The sequence below is a fragment of the Onychomys torridus genome, chromosome 8 (assembly GCF_903995425.1).
Source record: "Onychomys torridus chromosome 8, mOncTor1.1, whole genome shotgun sequence".
Taxonomy (NCBI): domain Eukaryota; kingdom Metazoa; phylum Chordata; class Mammalia; order Rodentia; family Cricetidae; genus Onychomys; species Onychomys torridus.
This window is the reverse complement of record NC_050450.1, coordinates 93,636,136-93,658,915: the sequence shown is the minus strand read 5'-3', so window position 1 is coordinate 93,658,915 and position 22,780 is coordinate 93,636,136. Positions and strand designations below refer to the sequence as shown.

Below are 22,780 nucleotides of genomic sequence, written 5' to 3'. Positions count from 1 at the left end.
GCCCCGCATTAACCCACTCCTCTGTGCAGTGTGCTCTCCCCTAGTATTTAGAGCCCAGAGGTCCTTGCTGCGTTCTCCCCAACACTCTTCTCTCATCTTCGTTTCCTCGGCTTAGCAGGACCGTCATTCTTAGATCTCTCCAGAGAACACATTCAGGTAATAAACCAAGGTGCACCTAGATCTTGACCCCTGCCCTATCCTTTCACTCAGTGATTATGTAACCATGCTGTAAACAGCTCAATATCCAAAAACAGTTGTTTCCTGTGGGAAGGCAAGTCTAACATTAGTTGCATTATCATACTGGGAAGAGCTTCTTGTGATGTTTCAACTTGCGTTTTTGTTTATTATTGAAGAATGTGCCTGACAAGAGACAGGTTCATTTATTTTATATAGTGCTGTGTCCTCAGCAGTGCCTATAATCATGCCAAACACAGAACAGATATATTATTTGTTGAATAAATTAATTTTATATTTATTTATACATTTTTGGAGGTATAAGAGATCTGTTCATGTCCTTCACCTTTAGTAACTAAAGTTGATGAAGACTATTGGTTCTAAACTGTACTCAAGACTCTGGTACATATGTTATATTTTGTGCAATTATGTTATGCCACACAAAGGATATACTAGATACAAAGACAGAACATATAAGCAATAAATATGGAGACAACATGGTGCTTAAAAAAAAAAAGCTGCTCAAAAAATGACTGCAAAACCGTAAGACATTCCAACAGTTGTTAATTACTGAAGTTAATGGAACCTTGAATAAGTTAAACATTAGTTCTCATTTCAAGGAGAAATCAGATGTAAATTTTTATCTCTACATGACATACAAAGCAAAAGGCAAACTGTTGCAGAGGCTAATACAAAGTGCAAGAAACAGATAATTTTAGTGTAACTAAAAATTATCAGAGATAACTACCTCTAAAGTTTTATAGCATATGGCCTTCCTACTATTTTATATAAAATATTAATGTCAACATCTAAAAAAAACTGATGACTTCCCCAAACACATGTCTATGTGTGTGCATATATATATATGGACAAGTAGGTACTCATTTTGTGCACACATATGCATATGCGTGTATAAACCAGAGGTTGATGTTGGGTATCCTCTTCAATAGCTTCCCACCTCATTGAGACAGGATCTTTCAGTGAAACAGAATCAATCCATTTGGCTAGTTGGCTGGTCATCAAGCCCCAGGGATCCTATTATCTCCAGCACTGCGATTACAGGCACACACTATGTGTCTAGTTTTATGTAGGTATTGAAGATTGAAATTAGGTTCTTACTTTTATCAGCTGAGCCATCCCCTTAGCTCTGAAGCACATGACTTGTGAAAGAAATATGCAGATTCTAAAGACAGCAAGTAAATTCACTTGGTGATAGACACCTGTATTCCCAGCATCAGCCACGGCTATGTGGCAGGACCGAGTTTCAAGAATAAACAAATAAAAGTGAGACTTGTGTTACATGACCTACTATTGAATGGTCTTCAACAAATTATTAAACTTTTTCAACTTTTTAAGATTCCTTACCTTAAAAATGTGAGCCATAAAAATCTCTCTCCATTACAAGAATTAAGTTTAAAGGGTAAAAGGTAGATTCAGTTTTTAAAAAAAAAAGCTATTGATATTTATTATTCAGACCACTAAACAGACTTCAAAGCTACAAAATGTCACCCAAAGCCTCAGACTGAGCTATCCCTGGAACAGAAAATGAAATGTGGATGTGGGATTCATTATTTAGTAATAGTGTATATAATAGACACCATTTACTTCTCAAGGTCATCACAAAGACTTTATATGAATTAATCTTTGTAAAATCAGCATAATGCCTTACATTACAATGGGCTCAACACTAGACATTTTGTAGTGTATAATGATGATGACAGTGGTGGAGGTGATGTGTTCACAAGCAATGGAGGAACATGGAAAGATACACAGTAACTTTTAGGATACAGGTCAGAGTGCTGAACCTTACTGAAGATTACTTACAACATCTAACTGCAAAAGGTAATTTGCTCACAGTTCTTGGATCAGTTCTTTCTGTTTCTCTATCTTTGCTCCTAAATAAGAAACTGGTATTTAATGAATAAAGATTATTTTTAGCAGAATATATTTTGTACTAAGTGTTCTTATGTGAAATGTCTTCTACAGTACAGAATGTTTGAGGCAATTCATTTATAACACAAAAAAGCTAAAAACAAAATCACTGAAATTTTACCAGTGATTTAAAAGTATGCTAAGTTACATATTAGAACCCAGGATCCTGAGGTTATAAATCTGAAGTATAAACTCTACCTGTTCTATTATTGCATATGAATAATCAAACTTCACTAGTATACACACTTTATAGGTAGGGCTATCAGATAATCTCAGGACAGAACTCAGAATCATATAGAATACAGTCACACTGCTGTTTGCCCTTCTGCATTTACAATTAATAGTGCCCAACAATATACTAACTGGGGTAAATTTACACAAAATTCCTTACACTTGAGATAGAGAAAAAAAGACTTGAATAATAACAAGGTACACGATAGGCACCTGTCATTTACTGGCTGCTCTGAACTGTTGTTTTTTGTTTTTTTGTTTTTCCCCTTTCTAAAAGTTTAAGCAAGTTATCTGAAGATTTTAAGTATTCAGTGTAGAGGTAGAAACTGCTATAATTTACATAAGCATGAGCACTGTGCCAGTACTAGAATAAAATCGGCTAAGAGTAAGCTAAAAGAGGGACCAGGGAGAGGGCTTAGTGGGTAAAGTGCTTGCTGGGAAAGCTTGAGGTTCTGAGTTTGGACTTTTAACACCAAAAGTAAAAAATCTCGGCATGGTTGTCTATACCTAAAATCTTAGCTCCAGAGACAGAGATAGGAGGATTCTAGAGGCTTTGGCCAGCCATTCTAGCCATAACGGTGAGCTCCAGGTTCAGTTAGTGATCCTGTCTCTAAAAATAAGGAGAAATGATTGAGGAAGATAGTTCCAGTGTCAACGTCTGGCCTCCACACATGCTTACCCAAAAAAGTGCACCTGCACACGTGTTCCAAGGATAACTGATTACAACTATATATTTCAAAATAGTAGGATTTTAAATATTCACAACACTGGGTAAAGATGAGTGGATTATAGATAGTCCAATTACTCTGATTTGACCATTACAAACTGTTTATAAGTAGTAAAATATTACAGTGTATTCTACAAATATGTACAACTATTATGTGTCAATTTAAAACCTTTCAAAATTAATAGATTAAAAGTAAATGTTATCCTGTCCCATGGGCAGAAATGACTATGAAGACATTTCTAAGGATTAAGTGTGAATGAATGTCAATAACTTTCTGGCTTGTTTTTGGAATGTGCAGTTGTTACTAGTCACAATAGGAAATTCACACCAAAGAACACTGAATAATTCTAACTCTGGCTTAAGAATCACATTTCTCTGGCCTTAGAACATTAGTCAGAAATTAGTCAGAACACAGTGCTATAAGAGGGCAAGTGGCGGTGGGCAGTGGTGGCACACGCCTTTAATACCAGCACTTGGGAGGGAGGCAGAGCCAGGTAGATCTCTGTGAGTTTGAGGCCAGCCTGGGTTACAGAGTGAGATCCAGGAAAGGCACAAAGCTACACAGAGAAACTCTGTCTCGAAAACCAAAAGCAAAACCAAAAAAAAAAAAAAAAAAAAAAAAAAAAAAAAAAAGAGGGCAAGTTGCTTTTCAGTCTCCAAAGCCCTTGTTCGTCTACGCCAGAGAGGACTGGTACAGGGGAGGAGTAAGCATGGCATCAAAGCATGAAACACTGGGTAATGTGATAACAAGAGAGATGACATACGAAGTGCAGGCACTGACTTGGCTTAGATGTATTTCTTGGAGTTTTGACAAATCTCCTGTATTTTGAACTGAATATACACACTGCTCTGTTCACTGTTACATTTTTAAGATGTGGAAGGAAAATCTAGGAGGAGAATGGAGATAGCAGTCATGTTGCATAACAGAGTAAAGAATGAAAGCTAAAAAACAAATCTAAAATTTCTACCTTTAGACACTGTCTAAAGTCAGTAAGTTCTTTCATTAACTAATGTATCTCACTGGATGAATGGCAACCCCCCCCCCAAAAAAAAAACAACAAAATTGTGTAAAAATAGGGAACAATGAAAGCTAAAGAGATGAACAATAAAATCAGTTTTCACAAAACTGACACCACAACTGGGCATGGTGGGACATGCACAGCGCTCAGGAGGCTGAGGCAGGAGGACAGAAGTTTGAGGCCAGTCAGGACTACAAAGAAAATTTGAAACCAGCCATAAAAATCACTTAAGTTTCCTTTGTCTAACTGTGGTCATATACTAATGGTATAAATACAGGTAATACTTAGGGTTCACTATATGTAACACAATGCTAAGCACCTGGTACAGCATTTGTTTAAATCCATTCTTAAGAGACAGTTACTCTTATGCACATTTTATAAAATACAATACAAAAACTTGACATGAATAAGTTGTGAGCAGTTACTCAGTACAGAAGTGGTAATACTGGAACCTACCCCATGGATGTCTGACTAGAGTCCAGGTGATCAGCTTTTGCAAGCTTTTTTAAAAAAAAAAAATGACCTACTGGCCTGATCCTACTAGTCCTGGTAACAGTCTTTAGGTGTCACCAAGGGAACAGAAAGTATTCATTAATTCTGGAAGCAGTTAGGTAAAAGTCAGTAAAGAAAGCTTCTAAAACTGGAAGCTCAAAGCTACAGTGTCTAGGACAGGGTTCTCCTCAAACGTAAAGCTGGACTCATGTTGCTAGGTGTGAATTTTTATACTCAAACTGGCCAGATTTGATATCACTTAGGAGACATACTTCTGCGGATGTTTATTAAGGACATTTCTAGGGATATTTAACTAACAAAGGAAAGAAAAGCCACCCTGTATAGTGATAGCACCATCCCATGGGCTGGGGTCCCCGAGAGAATAAAAAAGAAGACAAAAAAAAAAAAAAAAAAGAGAGAGAGTAAACTAAGCATGAACATTCATTTCTCTTTGTTTCCTAACTATGACACAATATACCCAGCTGCCTCACACTACTGCTGCTGTGAACTGGACCTTCAAACTGTAAGTACAAAGTCTTCCTTCCTTAACCTGCTTTTTTTTCTCCTTCTTTTTTTTTTTCTTTTTTCTTTAGGTATTCTGTCACAGCAATGAGAAAAATAACTAATGTAAAGTTTAGATTTAGAAAAGAGGAAATGAATAAAGTCCTGTGAGGTTGGGAACATGGCTCAGTTTGTAAAGCATGTGCACAGTGTACACAAGGCCTTGCGTTCAGCCCTTGGCAGCAATAAACAAACGAACAAAAGACAATAAACAACAAAAACCAGAGCCAGTGCCAGTAACTGAAATGAGTAATGACGCAAACAGTGAAGAAATATTAAAGCATTAAATCGATGACCACAACAGGGAAGTCATTTACACTTCACCACATTTCTATCTCTGCTATTTTCTTAACAATATACTATTTAAGAAGTATCAAAAACAAAAATAGAAACATGAAACAAAACCACTGTGGATAGATAAGCTATAACAGATATGTTTTTCAAAATTAAAGACATGGCCTAGGAAAAATTATATAATTACACTTAAAATCAAATTTCAAAAAGCTAGAAGTATAAAAGGTAACCTATAGTTCAATGTCATATTGTACATGCAGGTGAAATATTGTAATCTAAGTAAACTAAGTATTACCATATCTACAAAAGTTTCTCGTTAAAGCAACAATTTGTCTCCAAAGTGAGAGATGTTGAAATTAATAGACATTTGGTTCAATGTCAAGAATTCAACTACATAACAGACAATACCTATCTAATAGTGAATACAAGGAAAATAACAACAAATTTTATTTTCCTTGTTGGCAAACTAAATCTGTCTTTTGGGGGCACTTAATCATGAGGCAGTCATGAGGTCAGTGCACCTCTACCTCAGCTTAGGTGACCAGTATCTTAGACACCAGAGCAACTTTCAGCAATACATTTTGAGAGCTGGTCAAACTTGACATAAAACAAGTTAATTCTCTCTGTTCTAGGCACTATACTGTGGTCAGTGAATCCTAAGAACAGGGATGAGGAATGTGACTCATGTGGCATACCTCCATCTAGCCTCAGTTTAAAAGAGCTTATCATCACAAATCTGATCAGTCAGTAATAAAATGATGAGTCATGCACCTCAAGCTCTCACTTTTAATAAAACCTCAGTGAGGAAATGCTCTTCCCATTACAATTTGATTATCTGCTTTGGCCTGCTCAGATACAGGAACTGAAACAGAGACTATTACTGATGCACCAAGCAGTCTATTCAACAAGTGTTCATGAAAGATTTTGTGACTGTCAACAACATGCCAGGCATGGGACTACAGACTGAAGACAGAATAGAGGATAAAAACTGTTTTTGCTCTATAGGGAAACAAAGCATATATTACACATTTCTTATGATTCAAACTGTTAAAAATATCAATTTATTCACTTAATATTTATAATGGTCTAATGAAGAGGCTTCAGGTATTACCTATCTCTTGAAGATAAAAAAGGAAACTAGGGCACAGAGGTATTAAGTATTGCCCCCAAAGAGAATTGATTTGTGTTAGTCAAGATGCAAATCAAGGCAGATTCAATCCAGAGTATACACATAATACTGCAACGCCTTAGGCTAGACTATAATGACAAATAATTTAAAACTTAGATTTCTAGGGTGCTGGAGAGATGGCTCAGCATTTAAGGGATCCAGGATTGGTTCCCAACACCCACGTGTCATGTCACAATTGTCCGTAACACTGATCTGAGGAGATGTATGTATGTGTGGTGTACACACACACACACATACACAGAGAGAGAGAGAGAGAGAGAAATAGAGAGAGAGAGAATATGCATACATATAAACTAAAAATAAGTAAAACAAACAAAACATCTCACATTTCTAATAAATGCTAAAATTTTGAAAAGCTCATTCTGTACTGAATGTGTAATTTCACAATTTTATACTTCTCATTATAGTAATGAGGCAATATATTTGTTTCTTACCTTTTCGTTTTGGTACAGGCTTCTTTTAAATCAAACAAAAATGAAAATAAGTTTAAACTACTTTCTGTTCCTTCTGTGGCTTTTGTTCATCCACCACTGTGCTTTTAAAGTGATAGGTATTTTTCTGCTGTAATGTTTAGAATGAGATGCCAGTTGCCTAAGTCCTCCATTGTTTATTTAAATATCAGGCAGTATGTGGTCATGCTTTTCAAGTATGGGTGTCTGTGAAAGGGTGGTGTTTTGGTGTTCCTGGTTTTCTTCATATTTTCATATATACCCTTGAGATTTTTGTTGTTTATTACTCATCCTGGCTTAAATATCAGTAATCATTAAGAGATACATTTGAACTCATGATCCTCATGTGTCTGCCTCCTGAGTACAAGTCCAATGGTAAATGATGTACTATCAATGTGTGATGTTTGGTCAACACAATTTAACACTGTTAATGTTAAAATACTTAATAAAAGAGAATATCATAAAAGCATAATAAGTAAAAGTGAAAATGGTTTCCCTTATCAAATGAAATGGTAGAGAGGAGAAAGAAATAAAGAAAGGTACAGAAAGATCAGCTGGCCTTGCAATTGCCATGATGTGATGATCATCATCTGTTATTACTTGATAATAAGTCTTATAGCATACTGTCAGCATTTTATTTATCCTGACAAACTCTATGGGTATTATTTCTCCCATTTAATGAGTGAGGGAACTAAGGCATAGAGATGTCATCTACAACATGCCCAATGTTACACAGCAAGCAAGTGGTAGATTCTAAACTACTCATATTGCAGGAGTCAAAGGAATATAGCCATCTGCTTTAGGGGAGGCCTCACCTATCTTAATATAAAAATGGGAAATTTGTAGGATGAGCATGTTAAATTGGGAAAGACAAACATTTTATTTTTCAAAGTCTTGATAAATCCTATGTACAACCATATAATATAAACATCTCCAAACAATCAGAACTCTGAAAAATATGTTTGGCTGTGAATTTCTTAGATGCTTCCTTATCCCACATCTACTGCCAATTTTAAGTAGCCCCTTTTTTCTCTTTGTTAAATAAACAGAATATGAATATTAATAAAAGTAGAACATAATAGCTAAGGGTTTCTACAGCTCAGGAAAGTAAAAGCAGAATCATATTACAATAGATTCTTGGGCCTTTATAAATCTATTTTCTCTATGCAAATTTGAAATCAGTGCTCCAAGAATCTCTAAACTTTCCCAAACTTCAGATTTTATAAAGATTGTACCATCCTGGTTCCCCAGCATCTTTCATACTGACCCTTAGCCATCTCATCTATCTTTTAACATACGCGTTAGTCTTTGGTAGATGTTTCTTAAAGTTTACTTCTTGACCCCTTAAGAGCTGTTACTGGAGATAAAGACCTAAGTTGGAATCCTGATCAATCATGCCTAATTTGTGTATGTACGTGTACACACACACACACACACACACACACACACACACACACACACACAGCCAGCATTCATCTTACTGACTGCAACATGAGCAGCTGCCTCATGTTCTTGTCACTAGGACAGACTGACTACACCCTTACACTGTGAGCCAAAGAAACCCTTCCTTCTTAAGTTGCTTCTGTCACAGTACAAGACAAGGAACTGAACACGGTCTATGTATATGACTTTAAAATTCAGAGGTTAAAAACTTGTCCTAATTGCTCTCTACTCCTACAAAGGCCACCAATACCCATCCTTAAACCTTACCATCAAGGATGGATCTTTCACAGTACCAACTTGCTTATTTTTTTGTGTGTGTGTGTTTTAATCTTTTTCTCTTATACTTTCTCTGCTGTCAGCTAAGTTTACCACTGTTCCCAAAGGCTGTTTCAATTTGATGTCAGTCATCTTCAGCATCCTTTCATAAAAGATTTACTCCAAATAAACTGATGTGTTTACTATCTGATATATTCTTACTTTCAAGTTTTTTCTGGTTACTTTATCATTTTATTTTCTAATACAAATAACCAATATAAACTTTTCTCTAACTTAAAAATCACTAGATCTGCTGAGTGTGGTAGTGCACACCTTTAATACCAGCACTCCGGAGCCAGAGGCAGGTGTAGCCCTATGAGTTCAAAGCCATCCTGGGCTATGCAGTGAATTCTAGGACAGCCAGGGCTGTGTAGAGAGACCCTGTGTTAAAATACCAAGGAAAAAAATTGAAATAGTCAAGATTTTTCAAGTGAAATTTATCTGGAGCATTTCTGTAAACTGTGATTTTCCCATCATCTCTGGAGTGCCGAGATGACTGCTGCACTGTTCATTCCACGTCAATATTTCTCTTCTCTTCTCAGAACTCATCAGACTTTCATGAGCTGGCAGAGTGGTTCTTTAGGCACTTGTTCCACATGATATTGTAGGAGCTACTTACTTTGAAAAAGGTTGGTTGTCAAATAAGTTTGAGAGACATGAAGGGGTTAACAGATACGTGCCTTTACTGTATAACTTTGTAGAGGGTCAGAGGCAGCGTCTCTATCATCATTCTTCTGCTGCAACACAACAGATTCCTTTCTCATTCACTACAGCTTGACTCAACTCCAAACTACTACTTTTCTCTCTTATGAGTGGTGTGGATCTTCCAGTTTGAACCAGACTCACCTTCATCTTACCTCTTGATTCTTAATCTCTTTTTCCACAGAGATGCACATGCTTCTTTCATCTCAGAATGTCCATTTTTTTTTAATTACTAAGAAATTTTCTATTCATTTTACGTACCATCCACAGATCCTCCTCTCCTCACTCCCTCCCCCACCCCACCCAATCTACTCCCCATTCCCACCTCCTCCAAGGCAAGTTCTCCTATGGGGAGTCAGTAGAGCCTGGTCCATTCAGAGAATCTCCATTTTTAAAATGGAGGTGATCCAAGTAGCATGTTGACAGAAATATGTTTGGGTAAATGCAAAACTCCTACAAGTATAAATATTTGGGGGAGATATATATTTTGATGAAAAAATAAAAATAAATGCACACTACTTTAGGAGAGAAAAATGTGAGACTTTCTAGGAATGCCGAGGTTTGTTTTTGGTTTTTGTTTTTCTTTGTTGTTGTTTTGTCTATTGAAACAAGCCTAAAGTAACTCAGGCTCAACTTCTACTTGCTATGTTAGCTGGAGATGACCTTTAACTCCTGATCTGCCCACGTCCACATCTGAGAGGTGAGACTGCAGCTGTGTGCTACCATCTTAAGTTTTTGTGTGGTGTTGGGGATTGAATCCAAGGCCAGTTGCATTTTAAGCCAACACATCGCCAACCCTGGGTCTGCTTTTAAATTAAGACATCATAGCCCATTTGGTAAACATTCAAATTTCTGTCCTAAAGGAACTCCTAAGGGAAAGCCCAAGTGGCAGCAATTCGGGCCAACAAAGAGTGAGGAGAGAAAGAGCAGGTATCACTAAGAGAATAATCTTCTGTGCCAAGTATACTTGCTGCTTCACAGATATTATCTCCCCAAGTTTTGTTTAACTTTACTTTTATTTTATTTTAGTTTTGCTTTTTGAGGCAGGGCCTCTCTATGAAGCCTAGGATAGCCTTGAACTCACAATCTTTCTACTTCTAATTCCTAAGTGCCAGGATTACAGGCATGCTTCACTCCATCTGGTTCATTATTCTTCGTTTTGTTTTATTTGGGCACTGAGTCTCATGTAGCCCAGACTGGCCTCAAACTCAAGCTCAAACCTGCTATCTAAGTGAAGTTGACCATCCTCTCTTCACCCGTCAAGTACTAAGTTTTTGGCATGTGTCTCCATGCCCAGCAATCTATATTTAATGCCTAGATTACTATTACTACAACAACAACAACAACAACAACAACAACCACAAAAAAGCATTACTGCATTGATTTTATAGTAGAATAACAACGAAAGTTAGCCTGCCCTAACTTGTAAAGTTTACAGTATAAAAATATAATCATGTAATGTTGGGGGAATAAAGAACACACATTTATCACTAAAATGTTATGACTTATTCCCATGAGGAAAAAAAGCAGGGTAACTGGGACTCACTCTTTGATTTTACATATCAACTTAACTTTAAGTTTTAATATTTTAGTTTTAGTATTTCTTAATGAAATTTTATTATTGTATTACCATATTCTTGGGTATTTAGAAGTGTTATTAGCACATCATAAAAATTTTAGTCAACAAAACTGAAGGAACAAACTTGAGCCTTTTTATGATCTTTGCATATTGTGTACCCAGTATATTTATTATATTTCATCTCAATTAAAAGCAGTATCAACTATCAATTAAGACTTTTATGTCATATGAATAATACTGAAAAGACTTTAAAAATATATCAGAAAATAAACTGCAAGACAATATCAAATCATTTTGAAGCGGAGGCTTAATTTTTTCATAGAACACTGTCACCTAGATCTATAGCTTGAATGTTCTTCACTTTAAGAAACTTAATGTATGACATAGACATATAGCAACCCAATAGAATAGATTGATTCTTTTAAAAGGTCCCACTGCAATATCTTCTAAAATATGAAAAATTCCAGGTAAAATTTAAATTAGCCAACATATATAAAGAAACAATTTACATGCCACATTGAGTAAAGCCACAAACATTAAAATCAAAGGGCATGCCAAGAAATATTACTTGAAAATAAATAAAACAATAAAAATAATCCTAACCTTATTTTAAAAACTGAGTCTTTGTTACTATTATTGAGAATTTTAATTTCAGAGATAATATAAAATCCTTTATACACATTTATGAGATTTATGAGTACAGACTACAAAGGAGCATCAACTTATAATGTACATAGTAGTTCAGTATATGTAAAAATTTAAATGTACTTTAAGTTGCAAAACAACACTTAAAATGCAAATATTCAATTTATTTAATACGTTAATCACAGATAAGAGCAAAATTGTTTTGTTAATGATATATACAACTTTGAATGTGAATAACAGTTTTTACTACATTTTAATATAGTAATTCTTCATATTTAAAGGTTTCCTAAACAATGGTCAGATTTATACAGAGATTTATAGGTGAAAGTCTCAAACATGGAAAGACCAGAAATCAAAAGTACAACACATGCTTTCATTTAACAATGTAAATCAAAGATACTCAGTCATGTCTAATGTGCATTTTCTGAATAACATGCTTTAAGAAGAGCAACTCAAGAAGACAAATAACAAAAAGAATGAGCCCATATCAAAATGCTTTTTTTTTTTTTTCCTGTTTTGAGATAGCTGAAGATCAGCCTAAATATTCTAATTTTAAAAAAAAACCCAGTTCCTAGTTTTAGGTCATTTCTAAGTTACCATAGTTAGCCAGATAGCTAAAAAGAGAAAACGAAAAAACAGAAAATGAGCAGTCTAAGAAAATCCAAATGTAAACTAATTTTATGTAAGGTAGTAACTACCAAATTATCTGAAAGATGCAAGTTTAAAAAGGGTAGACATATAATTTAGCTTAAATTTAACTGATAAAGTAGACCCAAATCAACATAACTAGCAAATAAAGCCATTAAAAAAAATCCTTGTATCCTCAAAAAATGCAGAAATATTCATTTATTTCTAAACATTTCAGGTAACGATAGAACAGGTGTGATATACTAAAGAAGCTCACTTACCAAGTCTAGATTTCTTTAATTTTTTAAAAGGGAATTCACTGATAAGGCTATTGCAATGGAAAGTAGAGATCTATTCTGGAATCATAATGTTTAAAAAAAAAATGACCTTCACATTTACATAAAAACCCTAACAGTTCAAAACTGATTTCTCTACAATAAATATTCTTTTAAAAAACAACAGATTATTTAAAGGTTCATGAAATAATACATAGAAAACAATTAAAAATTAAATAAATGTGCCTGATGAAAATTTCTTAATGGGTTCTCTGCTAACTAGGTGTTGGAGTCTCTTAGGCTGAATTTCTTTCCCTACAAATCTCAAAGTAGGCCTTACAGTTCAGAAACCATGGAACATACAAATATTCTGATTTTCATACTCACAGCCTCTACTCTTCCTTCCTCATCTGTCAATACTTTGCAGTTTGCTTCCCATTTCCAGGCTTATTCACTGGTCATGTTCTCGGTGCCTGCACATTAGTAATGATCCACACTTTAATCTTCTCCAGCCAGCTCTTCTTACTGCCCAGAACTTACTATGCCTCACAGGTGACACTTCTTCTAGCAGATGTTGATTATGGTCCCAATGCACAAGAGATGCTCCCAAAGGGGCTTAGAGCCCCTAACAACATCACCTGCTTCCTTCTGTATCCACATAAGCAAGCACTGTTGTACCTGTTTTGAACATCTAATGATTTCAAGAAATATTATACAGATGAGATCTTTTCATTAGATTGCTTGACTTGAAGTAATTTTTTCATAATACTGCAGCAAATAGATTGTATGATTCCATTTGAGAAAAAATATTTTTTATACAGGTTTTCTCTGTGGCGCAGTTTACTCTTCTGCTACAGAAAATTGCTGAAGAACTGGTTCTGAGGTTTCTAATGGCGCAGTGTTAACCAGAGTGAATGATTCACGGATGTTCTTAACATTCAGGAGTAACACGGAAGACTAACAGTGCAGCCTAGGTCCAAAGCTGATGAATGGCGCAGTGCTGCTGTTGTCATAGCAACCGAGAGAAAAGGGGGAAAAAGCAGCACCATAGAAGGAGCTGTGACATGGATTCTGGGAACAATTTATACTAAAGAGCTGTAAGCATCTCGTGCCTTAAAGCTACAAACTCCTCTAATTTCTCTTTAGGATTCTAAATTCTTGAATTTCTGACTCTGAGTTGTATAAATACACATTGCAAAATACAGTAACTATATAAACAGCTACAACCCCCCCAAACTATAAGGCAATTTAAAGGATCAATATAGTACTTTGAAAGCTAATACATAAATCTGCAGTATCTTCATAATATATAGGGTCAGATTTTAAAATTAGACACTGATATATAACTACAATGTAAGAATTACCTAGAATCTAAGACAACAGAAAGTTGTTTTGAAATACTGAGATATATTTAGATGAAATACCTTTTATTTAGATGATATACATCAGATACACTAAAAATTGCAGCATCATCAACAGACTGACTCATGAAATTGGAAAGATACCAGTTTCAAAGACAGATATGCTGTTGGATTCCTTTTACACACAAGAAGGTTCAAAGATACCAACTTCACTAAAGATGCTTATTTCCTTCATTCACAACAAAGAAATTACTGTATCATTTTGAAGTTACTGTTCCACCCCATGCTTCGAAAGGCCTCTCTCTCTACTTAGACTGGAAAAACCTTTTTCTTTGTAGTTTTTCCACATCTCTCAAGATTCCAGAATAGTTCCTTCCCCTCCAGTGGATAGTAGGATAGCTTCCAAAAGGACTTATGGAAGAAGGACTTAGGAATGGTATCAATATATGGATTGCTGAAATGGTATTCTCCTCTGCAGTATTATATATATGGCCCTAAACTGAGCTGTGGGGGAAAAAATCTTTTATTATATTCCTGAGGTGCTATTCTATTGCATCTATTTAGAGAGGGCAATTGCATATTAAATCATTCTTTTTCATAACAATGTGTTTCTTTTCCATTATCAATTATTTTATGAAATGTTCAGACACAACACAATGAAAAATCATTATGGAAATTAATGCATTATTGTTCTCTTTCATAGGTTGGTAGTAAAGTAATAATTCTAGTATAAATTATGTATTTTTGGTCAAAGATTCCTGATGCATTAATCTCTAGAAATGATAGCCAATACATTAAATGTGACTAAAAGGACTGCAGTGCAGTACAAACCACAAGCACTTCTTCTGACTGTAGTTGTAACATGAATTTGATTGCTTACTAGGCATCACCATGGGTAACTCAACTCCCATCACTAGATTCATAATCAGCAAAGTATGAGCAATAACATATATTCTACTTTTTTCCTAAAGTTATTGTGGTAACAGAATAAAATAAAACAACATAATGCCAATACTTGAAATGCTATTTTACATAAAAATACCTAGTAAAGAAAAATAATAAAGATAAAAAGGAGAAATGGGCTTCAGTAGTTTTCAACCAAAAAATGGTCTCAAAAGTTAAACATTTTCTAGAATAGGCTTATTTTTTTTTTTTTTTTTTTTTCTTGAGAGGGGAGTGAAGAGTGAAGGAAGAGGAGGGGGAAGAAGGAGTGAGACAGACAGACAGATTTACTGTTACTACATTGCCCAGGCTAGTCTGGAACTCAGAGATACTCTTGCATTAGCCTCTTAAGTACCCAAGATTAGAGATATACCATAGTACTTGCATTTCTAGGCTAGTTTTCATGTCTAACAGCATATTTGGTATCATCATATTATACACACTTGACACAGTGGCTGTTTCTTTTTATATCATAGTAGGTGAGGAAGCCTTAGAACACTGTTAAAGGATTATTTGAGGTTAAGTACATAAATATAATTCTACAGCCTGTCATGACATACATCTCTTAGAAGAGGGTAACAGTGAGAAAGTAAAAGCAGATTCCACAGAATGATGATACTGACAAACATACAAAGGAAGGAACTTGCTTCAGATAATCTTCAACTACTTTTTACTTCACCTAACTAGAAACTGTAAGGTCAAGTGAAAAGTGAACATTCATGTTTGATTTGAAAATTTCACAGCTGGCATTACTTGGTTCTGTGCTCCCATTGTAGTCTAATCTCTTCTATCTAGTAAGTCTTTAAAATCAAATATTATTGTATTGGCTGATTTTGTGTCAACTTGACACAAGCTAGAATCATTCAGAGAGGAAGGAGAAAATGGCTCCATGAGATCCAGCGGTAAGGCATTTTCTCAATTAGTGATCAATAGGGGAGGGCACAGCCCATGGTGGGTGGGGCCATCCCTTGGCATGTGGTCCTGGGCTCTGTAAGAAAGCAGGCTGAGCAAGCTAAGGGGAGCAAGCAAACAAGCAGCTCCCATCCATGGCCTCTGTATTAGCTCCTGCCTCTAGGATCCTGCCCTATTTGAGTTCCTGTCCTGAGTTCCTTCAGTGATGAACAGCAATGCTGAAGCATAAGCTTTATAAACCCTTTTCTCCCCAACTTGCTTTTTGGTCATAGTGTTTCATTACATCAATAGAAACCCTAACTAAGACAATTATTGTGTCCTACTGGTTATTTCTCAAGAAAATTCTCTTTAGTAGCAACTTTAGAACATCAACAATTTAATACTTGTCAAAGCACAAGTTTTTTTTTGTTTTTGTTTTTTTTTTTTTTTCTCAAAATGTCACTATACGAACCAAGCTGAGGTGATCCATGCATTAGCTAGATTCAGGGTAGCTCTGAAAAAAAAAATACTGTAAACTTGGAAATCATCTTCCCACTGTGTTTAGCTTGGTAGGAACTGAAGATGAGGATATGGTAGAGATGCATGGAAAGACAAAAATGCATGTTTTTGTTTTGCTTAAAATGGTTCATTTAACAAAAGGCAAAAAGGGATTTAAGGAGTATTCCCTTGACTACTAATTCCTAACTCCCTTATGATTAATCCAGAAAACGAATCCAAACTTACATGAAATCCTTTACTCTTTTTATGCTTGTTCTCTTTCCACTCCTCCCCCATTATAAGCTTTCTCCAAAGGATAGTCATCAAGGATAAGTGTTGCAGTGCCCCACAGCAGGGCACTATTGAGATCAGATGAATATATGAACTCTCTCCACTCTCACAGAGAAATATCAGGTTTTACTTGAATAGTTACAGTAATTCAAGCTTTGGTGAGATTTCAATGTGGGCCTACATCTTTCCTATGAATGGCTGCAGCTCCAATCAGGACTTCAACTTGCAACAGTGATGACAGAGAAAAGAAGAGAAAGAAGCATGCTCAGATATAGGGTGCATTCCTAGTATGTGTGAGGCTCTGCTTCAATCACCAGCACCCTCTCACACAGGAGTATATATTTTTTAAAAATCATAAAACGTTGCCTACACATTGGAAATTTACTAAAGATCAATAAAAGAACAAGACACTTTCAACTCTGAAGGACAAGCTGTCAGGATTGGACGTACTGAGAAGCAATGTTTTTGTTTCAAGAATATCATGAATAATATATAAGGATTTCTTCATTATGCTCTGTTTTCACTTTTTACGTTGCTTTTATAACCTAAATACTAAGTAAAACTTTCCCAATTTTATGTTACTACCTTTAAATTACAATTACAATACTTAAAAGAGATCACTAGCTCATAAGGGCTTTTCTTGAATGTTTTTATCATTAAGTCCTAATACATTATCCAATTCCAAGTGGTCAGCCCCAAATACATGTACATAAGAACACTAAACGGGCTCAGTACAATGTATACATACATATGTATTAAGTTATAATTAGAGAAGAAGCCATACATTTGAGAGGGAATGGGAGGCAAAAAACACAGGAGTTGGAGGAATTTGGGGATGGGGGTGGCGATGTAGAAATTGTAAATGCAGTACTCAAGAAATTCTCAAAAAAAATCAACTTAAAAATGAGTGTATACTGATGTACACATATCAAATATACACTTTCTCACTTTACTTATATCATTAAACTAATCTGTTTTTGGTAAATTTGGAAAATTTAACAAATAATATGGAAGAGTATTTAAAAAATAATCACTTTCAGAAACAAGAAACAGACTTTTATCAGCAACTGGGAAAACACAGTTGTTCAACTAACTCTATTATAACTCAAAACACTGCTCACTAGACTGATAGAACAAAATCATCAACGGGCTTTTGTAGAACATTTGCTAATGGTACCATTTGTGTTTTCACAATTCATCCACTACCATGAAAGAATGGCTGACATTTGGGACAGGAATGATATATTTATAATAAAAGGTAGCTGAATGAAGTCTTTTAGAACACTCTGCCCTCTGGTGTTTAAAATTCTCATCCGAGGTATACTTTTTCAAGAGATGTGTTTACTGCTCTTTGGATGCTGAATTTGTCAATTTGGTTTAGTACTACAAAATCTCTACTATAAACCAAGTATACATTTTTTGTTAAACCTTACATAATCCCATACTATAATGTACTGCTTGTTGAGAGACCTGCTAAGAACTGCTTTTCAATTAAGGGTATTTGTTTGCCCTTTGTGAAATGGTGTGAATGAGAAGTATTCTTAAAGGCTGACATCTTAGTTCTTACATTCCACATTTGGCATTTTGAAACTCACATTCTACAGCAGGTGAGCATAAAGCAAGGAGGAAGGACAAGGTCAATGAAGCATAAAAACAGATTTCTAGGAACCATCACATAAAACTGTAGTAAATTTTATGGGGAAGATCACAGAGGAATGAGGGATTTCCATTTTCCTGGTATATGCCATGTAAAATGGTATCTACTTCTTAGAACCATTACATTGCTACTAAAAACGGATATAAGGGAGTCAGTTATTGAATGATGGACAACTTTTCTACCTCATAGGATTTCTTTTATTGCATATCCTCTTCTACATATTTACATTTTGAAAGAGTTTAGCTCTCAAATCTACTTATGATTTAAACAAATAAGAATTTCAAGTAAAAGTGAATTTGTCATTGCTGTGGGATGTCTTTCTGTACGTTGTGAATAAGTGTTGCTCTGAAAGCTGCACTGGCCTATGGCAAGGCAGCTTAGAGGCAGGCGGGAAATCCAAGCACGTATATGGAGAGAAGAAAGGAGAGGGGAGGGAGATAGACAGCAACCCCTGCTGAAGGAGCAGCAAGATACCAGCAGACTGGTAATGCCATGGCCATGTGACAACTTATAGAGTAATAAAAATGGGTTACGTTATAAGAGCTAGCTAGCAAAAAGCCTGCCATAAGCCAAGCAACTAGTAATTAATATTAAGCCTCTGAATGATTATTTTTAAGTGGCTGTGAGACCATGGGGACTGGAGAAACCTTCTAGCTACATGTCAAAGTTTAAAAAAAAAAAAAAAAAAACCTCTCAAAACAAATGAAGAGGTCTATATAACATGGCAAGAAAAGGTTTTTTATTTTATTTTGTTAACATTTTTCATTTATTTTACATACCAACTATAGTTTCCCCCCCCCTCCCAATCTACTCCACTCCCCATCCACTCCTCCACTGTCTCCATTCAGAAAGGGGCAGGCCTCCCATGGGCTTGAACAAAGCATGGCACATTAAGTTGAGGCAGGACGGAGCACCTCCCCATGCATCAAAGCTGGGCCAGATAATCCAGCATGGAGACTAGGTTCCCAAAACAGTTAAGCACCAGGACAGGTCCTGAGCTCACTGCTAGGAGTCTTCCAAACAGACCAAGCTACACAACTGTCACACACATGCAGGCTCCCTAACTGTTGGTCCAGAGTCCATGAGCTTCCAGGAGCTCAGGTCAACTGTCTCTGTGTTCCTCTGTCATGACTTTGACCCCTCTGGCTCATACTCCCTCCTCCCTTTCTTCATTCAGCAGGACTCCTGGAGATCGGCCCAGTTTTTTTTTTTTTTTTTTTTTTTTTTTTGCTTGTTTGTTTGTTTGTTTTGTTTTAGTTTTGGTTTTTCGAGACAGGGTTTCTCTGTAGCTTTGGAGCCTGTCCTGGAACTCACGGAGATCCACCTACCTCTGCCTCCCAAGTGCTGGGATTAAAGGCGTGCGCCACCATCGATCGGCTTGTTTTGTTTTTAAATGCTGAGTTTTATCCATGGTTATTAACAGGACAGAATTTTACAGATCCACAAGCAGATAAATACAGTGTGATATTTCACAAATAAGTCACCCCTCAGGCTGGAGAGATGCCTCAGCAGATAAGAGTACTAGCTGCTCTTCAGAAGACCCAGATTCAGTTCCCAGGACCCACCTGGCAGCTCACAACTGTTTCTAATTCCAGTTCTAGGGGATCTGGCATCCTCAAACAAATACACACACAGGTGAAACACCAATGAACATGAAATAAAAATAAAATATTAAAAAAAACAAGCAAGTTACCCCCAAATCATACTTATCTGTCACAACAAGCAATTGGCACAGAAAGGAATTCTTTAGAAACACTTCTGTATTCCTTTCAGCCTACAGTACTGTCATCTTCTCTTTACATGTGAGCCAACAGAAGCTCCAAAGAAGCCAATCTACCTAGATAGTGAGCTTGCAAATAAATGTGTATGGAATTCTTTAAAATAATAATAAAAAAACTTTAAGCTTAATTATAAAAACACTGCAAATTTTAAAAATCACATTTTATTACATTTATTTAGGTGGGTGGAGTAGGTGATGTTAGGACGTTCATGTGGGAGTCAGGGGATAATTTGTGGGAATTTCTTTCCTTGTAGGGAGGAGCCCAGGAAACCTTGAGTGAACGTGTAAAGAACAGATGAAGTCCTGAGTGAATGTGTATTGTTTGACATGGACACAGTGTATAGGCACCTCCTACTCATCCCCACTGTGCTGTACCTAATAAACATACTGAGCTTCTACACTGCTGCAGTAATTGGTGCCTCTCCATCAAAGTGTGCACAAACCAAATGACCCCAGCTTTTCTGTGTGTGTCTGTGAGTCTGTCCTTTTTTCATTCATTTGCCACACCAGTCAGGTTTCTACACCCAAGGTGTACATGTCACAGTACCTTCTACCACGTGGGTCTAAGGGATCAAATTCAGGTCATGGGGTTCACAGGGCTGTAGAATATTATTTTAAAGTGTGTTACTTTTGTTTATGTTGCATTTGTTTAACTCTGTGAAGCTGTGTTACTGTGCTTGCATAAAACACCTGATGGGCTAATAAAGAGCTGAATGGCCAATAGGGAGGCAGGAGAGGAAAAATAGGTGGGGCTGCCAGGCAGAGAGTATATATAGAAGAAAACTGGGAGGGGACCTCCTCCTCCTCCTCCTCCTCCTCCTCCTCCTCCTCCTCCTCCTCCTCCCCCTCCCCCCCCCCCTCCCCCTCCCCCCCTCCCTCCCCTCCTCCCCCTCCCCTCCCCCTCCTCCTCCTCCTCCTCCTCCTCCTCCTCCTCCTCCTCCTCCTCCTCCTCCTGGGGCCAGCCACATAGCTACACCGCAAGCCATGGAGTAAGAGTAAGATTTACAAAAGTAAGAGAAACGGAAACACCCAGAGGCAAAAGGTACATGAGATAATTTAAGATAAGAAAAGCTAGCAAGAAACAAACCAAATAAGGCTGGGCATTTAAAATTAAGTATAAGCCTCTGTGTGTGATTTATTTGGGAGCTGGGTGGCTCCCACCCCCACCCAAAAAGAGTAGAAACCTCCCAACAACATTCTGACTTTCCAACGTGGGCGGGCCGTATTTCCACAGGGCCTGAGAAAGCTGAGGGGAAAAAAAAAGATTTGGCTCCTTTAAAAGGCACTGCTGTTCAGCTGGCAACACTATATAAAAAAGGCAAGCTAAGTAAAAACCACCTGTGCCAACACAGGTACTGGCTTCCACAGCTAAGAAGGTTGAACACAGTTCTCGGACGCAATTCTCGGACATGAACCTCCAAGTAGACCATGAGCTTTAGGCTTGGCTCTCAGAAACGGAGAAATGGGAGAATCCAGGTGTAGGTTAGCAGTTTGAAAGTTTGCTCATATGGTCAAAAAAGACTAGAGATTTGCAGTAAAAGTGGTCCAGATAGAAAAACCTCTAAATAGGGTCCAGTGTGTTTAACAATGAGTGTAGGCTTAAGAAAAAGGGTATAGTCATAGGAAAAAAATGAAGTTTATAAAAGAATCTTTAAAGAGAAGTAAAGTAATAAAAAAAAGAATAAGCCATGTAATGTAGTTAGAGTTTTGGTCCTGTCTGGCCTATGGTCAGGACAAATTTTTCTTACCCGCCAGACCCACAGCTGTTTAGACCCAACCAAGTAAACACACAGAGACTTATATTGTTTACAAACTGTATGGCTGTAGTAGGTTTTTTGTTATCTAGTTTTTTTATTTTAAATTAACCCATTTTTATTAATCTACACCTTGTAAATAAAACACTGATTGGCCAGTAGCCAGGCAGGAAGTATAGGCGGGACAAACAAAAAAGGAAATTCTAAAAAATAAAAGGCTAAGACAAAGAGACACTGCCAGCTGCCACCATAACAAAAAACATATAAAGATACCAGTAAGCCACAAACCACATAACTTATAAGTTAATAAAAATAAGTTAATTTAAAATATAAAAACAGTTAACAAAAAGCTTAAGCCATTAGACCAAACAGTTTAAATAATGTATGTTTATTTTATAAATAGACTGTCAGACTGCTGAGCTGAGGCTTGGCGGGACCTGGAGACAAAACTCCAGCTACAATGTAAGATGGGAAATATAGAGAATATGGATCATATATGTTATTGTGTTGATTTTGAATTTTTTGATGATAAGTAAACAAGAGCTGCTAAAAGACAGAGGATTGTGAACTGGGCTTCTAAATTGAACCAATCTAGATACTTTAGGAATGTCTTAACTTTTAAAGTAAAAAAATGTATTTTATGCCGGGCAGTGGTGGTGCACGCCTTTAATCCCAGCACTTGGGAGGCAGAGGCAGGCAGATCTCTGTGAGTTTGAGGCCAGCCTGGGCTACAGAGTAAGTACAGGAAAGGCACAAAGCTACACAGAGAAACCCTGTCTTGAAAAAAAAATGTATTTTACAAATAGAAATAAAAAATGCTTTGGAGTTTTGTTCCACAAGCGATGAAAGGCTATGGATTCCTTCAGGGTTAATATGCATCAGGTTTGATCAGGTGAGACCTCCTGAAACTTGACAGGTGATTATCTATTGGCAAAAGTAACTGCTGGTCTTC

At 36.5% G+C, this 22,780-nt stretch overlaps 1 protein-coding gene across 11 annotated transcripts in view; it reads right to left on the bottom strand.

The window, feature by feature from the left end:
• The window catches only part of Tanc2 (tetratricopeptide repeat, ankyrin repeat and coiled-coil containing 2), a 332,046-nt gene that overhangs the window by 175,771 nt on the left and 133,495 nt on the right, over nucleotides 1-22,780 (bottom strand). The window contains exon 1 of one of the 11 annotated variants that reach the window (XM_036197457.1): nucleotides 13,042-13,610. The exons of the other annotated variants lie outside the window; for them this stretch is intronic. The gene's annotated coding sequence lies outside the window, so the exon portion shown is untranslated. Of the gene's footprint in view, nucleotides 1-13,041; nucleotides 13,611-22,780 lie in introns of those variants that run through there. 11 annotated transcript variants of the gene reach the window in all.